This window comes from Pogonomyrmex barbatus, unplaced genomic scaffold, assembly GCF_055798465.1.
Source record: "Pogonomyrmex barbatus isolate J1 unplaced genomic scaffold, ASM5579846v1 scaffold16, whole genome shotgun sequence".
Classification (NCBI taxonomy): domain Eukaryota; kingdom Metazoa; phylum Arthropoda; class Insecta; order Hymenoptera; family Formicidae; genus Pogonomyrmex; species Pogonomyrmex barbatus.
The window spans coordinates 1,219,190-1,225,162 of NW_028297112.1; the positions used below are offsets into that span (position 1 = coordinate 1,219,190).

General features: G+C 30.1%; 1 long non-coding RNA gene across 2 annotated transcripts; it reads left to right on the top strand.

Annotated features, from left to right (window-relative positions):
* Positions 1-1,516: 1,516 nt before the first annotated feature.
* Positions 1,517-5,445, top strand: LOC105423039 (uncharacterized). Of its 2 annotated transcripts, XR_016138618.1 has the most exons (3): positions 1,517-1,899; positions 2,983-3,212; positions 3,670-5,445. It is a non-coding gene; the product is annotated as an uncharacterized LOC105423039 (long non-coding RNA). The 2 variants fall into 2 exon arrangements; XR_967340.3 differs by lacking the exon at positions 3,670-5,445 and having other exon boundaries at positions 2,983-3,272.
* Positions 5,446-5,973: the final 528 nt, after the last annotated feature.

Below are 5,973 nucleotides of genomic sequence, written 5' to 3' on the forward strand. Positions count from 1 at the left end.
GGAATATACAATGTACAATTATTTCTTTTTGAGAATTTATATAGCTTTGTGAAATAAATACCTGTCTCATAAATCGAAAAACATTTCTATCTGTCGAATTTCTTTCCCATTGTGGATGAAAGATCCTAGATCGTAATCTAGACTGACGGAACAAAGATTTTCGAGAAAGCTGTCCGACTATCTCTGGAGCCAATTATTGCTGCGTCCAGTAGACGTAAGTAGAATGTAAGGCGTAAGATACTTGAAGTATATCCTATGAGAATGAGAAGAACAGAGAGAGAGAGAGAGAGAGAGAGAGAGAGAGAAACATAAGTCTGCATCTGGGTACATAAACCTCTCTCAAAGTCACGCTTCAATGGTCACATGTTCGATTCAATTCCTGGATCGTGAGTGTACATGTGCCGTTTTCACAGATACGCCGCTACGATCGGCTTCCCACATAATCGAGCGCAGCCAAGAGAGTTACATGCATCACTTACGTAATGCCATCGACTGCATTTCGCCCTCCATTTCGCCGGATAAAGGGACGCTCATGGAATACGTGAGAAACCGATAATATTAAATCGTACTGTCTTTTGCTCTCAAAAAGAATTGCTTGTTATCCATAGTTTAATTTTCTATTTTTACATCGTAATTTACTCTTTGTTCAATTTTACATTCATATTATTTATTTATATATTGAATTAATATATATTGTAAAATTAAGCAAACACATCAGATCAGAGAATTAAAGTTTTAGATTATTCTAATTAAATTATATATTAATGTTATTAAACGATAAATAAAAGGTAGAGAGAGAGAACGAGCGGAATTTTATCAAAGTTCTTATTTTCCTTTTTTGCATTTTTTAGAGACGTTCAATAACCGTTTATAACATGATCAACGGAGATCAAGTTGATTATACATTTAATTGACGATTGCGTTATATCATGCTATACAAGGTGATTAATTATTGTCTTTTTAGTTTCTTTGAAAAGAAGAATCTCTCTATTTTTGATAGTATATAATTTAGAAATTATTTATTTGCTAATGATATGTTATGAATAACATCGTAACATTAAGACGACATTCTTCATGAGTGAAAAATTACAATTCTTTTTCTTAATTTTATAATTAAAACAGAATTGCATAGAACACTCTGTACATGAAACATGTTCGAATTACTTCCTCCTTTATAATAAATCGATTTGCCCTCAGGTATATCGATCAGGCCTACCGATTCCGCATCTTTTGTTGCACATTTTAACGATAAAACTGATACCGCGATAAAGTAACTTTCTACACCATCGTCATATCTATATATATATATAAAACACCACACTGTTTTCATTCTAGTTATTCACGGAATGTGGTTTCGCGCTTTTTTTCGCGGGTTCCGATCCGCATACGTTACTTATTACTCGCCTGGATCAAATTTCTAAAACATCTGAGTTATTTTCAAGCTTCAATAAATCAAACAGCCACAAAGCTTTTGCTCTTTCAGATGTGAAATTAAAATATATTAAATCGATTTTATCGATTTTTTTTTTTAATTTCATTAGATAATTCAACAACAGAAGAAAGAAGAAAGAAAATGATATGCAATAGAATCACAATGAGCAATGGGGGCAAATGAGCAAAATAATATATCTCATATTTATCTCACAGGCAAAATGATCACAGGTAAAAATGATCGCATTTTGCGAAACGAGGTTAATCGCGGCGCTTGATATGACGAGACAAAGGACAACAATCTGTCACAACAAATATAATTGGCACGCGAGGCTCTTGCCGCCTTATAAAAGTCTGACGCTGAATGAATGAGGCCGCTTTATTACCATCTTAACTCACATAGTGGTATCGTAAAAGTCGCAATTGAGTGAAAAAACACTGACGTTAAACGCCCTATCACTGTTTACGGTGAGTTTTGTGGAAATCATCGACATCGTTTACATCGACATTATCATTAGTTACCCAAGCGAGCTAAGAGATAAATATAAAAAAACTCTTACACGAGTGATATATTAAATTATATAATAATAGAAACTCTCCGTGTCTCAAACTTATTTGTAAGTTTTATTATATATATATATATATATATATATATATATATATATATATATATCCACTTTTTTCTATAATCCTATCCACTTTTTTATAAATTTTCTATAAAAAGTTTTAAAAAATTATTAAGACAAAAATTTAAATTTATTAGTCAAATAGGAACTAATTTTAATTAATTCTAATTCTAATTATATTAAAATTTTGATATTGAAATGAGAACACTAAATCTTTTATTACTAAAAAATATGCAAGATTAAATTAGATGTAATATCACAAGAAACAAATATGTAACACATTTTTTTGTTTTATTAATTATGACATGATTTATTGCTCTTTTAAATATAAATCTTAATTTGGAAGTATTTATACAAATGTTGCTGCAATATAAATACGTCATTGAAGGAAATAGACTTCCTGATACTTGCTACATTCATGTTGCGCCATAACTAGCACATGGTGCGTAATAAAGAATTGATTTATCTTGAAGTACATAGCGTCAACGTTTATTCGCCATATTCATCATGCGTTAAATCTGCGCGCGTGCCAGTCGACAAAATAACGAGATAGCTGGGAAATAATACATAACTATTATCCTGAAGTAATATAGCATGCTTGAAATTGCCGCGCCTAAAAAATTTCTTGATTTTCTACTCTTGATAACGCAAAATCGTCGAAAAATAGAAACTAAGAATGTGAAAGCCGCACTTTTAACCCCGAAGCTATTTATGCTGCAAATTTTAAATAATTAATCCCTATCTTAATCAATCTCAATCAGTAACTTAAATATTAGATCGCATTTGATGACCGAAGATAAATTTTTTTATATGTAAACGTAAAATGCGCAAAATTTATTTTTTTCTTCACTCCTTTACTTTTCCAAAAACTAAAATAAAATAAAATAAAAATAATATTTTTAACTTCTCAATCAATCATTTTCAGCCATAAATTCTGAGATCTTCCATAAGATTAACAGAACATGTTAAGCTACCCTCGTCCATTAGTTATACGTGGGAATAAGATTGAAGAGAAGAAAAAAAGAAAAACGCAAGAGTGCATCGAGCAAATCGATGACGCGATCGGCCGGCTGCTTCTAGAGCGAAACGACCCAGATTCTACCGTACGCGCTTATAATCGGACTGATATTACATCAGAAAGCAATATATATTCGCGTAAGATATTTGCCATCACTGTGACCAATCTTTAACAATCATTGACAAATTGAAATAATGTGTTTAAGACATGTAAAAAAAATCTTCGTACTTTAAAAATCTTAAATATATTGAAAACAAATAAAACTTTAATAGATAAAATGCAACTCTTGTTTTTTATATTCTGTTATTTGACTCTGTAATAAATATTTTTTAAATAAATCTAAACGTCATCTAAACGTTATTATTTTTAATTATGATATTCATACTTATAATGTATAATATGTGTATAAAATATTAATAGATGAAATATCTACGAAGGTAAATTAATCAAACATTAATTAATATTAATCAGCAAATTCATTTAATTTTCTCCTTTGATGTATATGAAACGAATTAGAATAAATAATTAAACTAACTATATATTTTTTTCTAATTTTATTCTTTTATTATTTTCTGATTTTCCCTTAAAAATTAGGTTGAGATCTGCATCTTGCAGATATCGCCATGGAATACAGAGTTAAAAGGAAAATCGGAGCTCTCTCTGTTATACCTAAGACGATTTGATTTTCTTTACGACAATCGCTTGGAAAGCACGAGCAACAGCGTAAGGTTGGTGCAATTGCGGATCTGGAATTTTTTGATCGCGCGAGCGAGAATGGCGAAGGGCGAAAGGGAAATCGTTCTCGTGAAAGACCCCCTTTCCGCTTAAGCAATCTCGCTTTTTCTGTTCTCTGTCGTTTCAGAATACACAAGCAAAAGTCCGACCAACATCCGATGTGATGGAAAATATTTGCATAATATTTCCGAACAAAAGGAACGAGAAGAATGATAGAAACATTTTTTTCTTTTATTGTTTATTAATTTTAAAAAATGAAATTATAATATGAATACTTCGAGCACACAGAAAAGATCTAGAAAAATTTTATAAATCATAATTCTTTAAACAGTTATAAAATTATGTCGTAACAAAATTAAAAATTTTAGTTAAGTTTCTAAAGATAAAGATTAATTGTCGTAACATTTTTGAAAAAGTGAGAATTAAATTCTTAAGTTTATAATTATATTTAAAAATTATATAATGCTTTCTAGATAAAATAATGCTAAAATAATATTGTTACAAATTATGTAATATTTGTTACAATGAAAAAATTTATATATTCATATAATTATATATATTATTCAATATCTTCTTAACATTTGTAGCTTTAAAACTGAAAAAGATCAAGAGAAGAAATCAGTTTCCAGACTAAACAGAACGTGTTATGCACAGCAAAGTGTTTCGTTACAATATATCTATTACGCGTTACAACGTTCCGACGAAGCTTGCCTCTCACGTTTGCATTCGTATATATGCACATGCTATTTACTCGCAAGGTAGTTGCACGCTGCAGTGATTAACGAACTCGGTCGCTTCTGTTTCTTAAGTGCACCCTTCACCAGATTCCGCGCGGATGTAGTTGATATCGTGTTTGTATATCGCATTTGCAATCGAATGATAATGTTGCAATGGTTTGCGATGGTACGAATACGTATCGGACGATCCATTATGCAAAAGTAATACGAAGTTGCAAAATAAATTTTTTTTTCACTACAAGTTTCCACTTCAGAAATAATATTTGTAAAATTTATGTAATGTATTTATGTAATTTATTAATTTATTTAAATGAGAAAGCGAAGAGAATTAATAATGATAATAATATAATGCGCACGAACGCGAATGGAAAAATTCCTAATAGCTTAGATTTTTATAAACTTAGAAAGGAGGAACTTAGGTATGCATTTTTATTTACATATTTGTGTTCATACTTTACATCATTCTTTGGTTATGGTTTTTACTTGATTTACTTCGTTTCTATTTGATTTATTTATTAGGTTGCTTTTATTGATCATGATCATTGACGAACTTGAATGAATGTAATGAGATATTTACATAGGGTATTTTAAAAATCACGGCCGCTGCGCAGATTCCCGAAAAATTACACGCTAAATGCAAGTCAGTATTCGTGGCGCCAAACGTGTAACGAGTCTCACACGTGAAAATTGAGACAAGTATTTTGATTGCAACAGCGCATAGCCGACATATCATTTGTGGGAGGTCAACCGCATAAACAGAATTATGGCATGCCGATAATAAACAGTCGTAGATATCGGATTGCTAGACTTTGATTAGTAGGAATCGATTTTGCACGATACACATATGAATAACAACGGGATAACACATAATTTCTAGCTACTGTTGTAGCTCGATGTAACTGATCATCAGTTACAATTGCGCGCACGATATCGATCGCAACAATTGTCAGTGAAGAATAAAAGAAATGATGAAAATATTTATTTAGTGCTTGACTTTTTGTTTTAAATAATAATATTAATGTGTGTTTCTTCATTTCTTATTGTTGAAATACACAAAATTTCATGAAATAGAAAGCGAAAGCAAAATAATTGTTTTCTGTAATGTATTATTTATATTTTCTATAAATAATATATGTAAAGAAATCGAAAAGAATAAAAGAGGAACAATGTAATATAAAACAATTTAACTGAAATAAAGAAATATTTATAATTCATTCAAAAAATTTTTATATAGACTATTTTATAAGCATTTATTTAATTTTTTATTATTAAGTACAAGACATCCTGGTTGATTGGAACGAAAGCTTATCTTGATTTATTATTAGTTACCGCAAGTTGTTATTAGTTACGAACAAAATATAATTTTTTGTATATATTCTAGTTTTCTAAAAAAAACGCGGCAAATTTCATTATTACATCATATCTC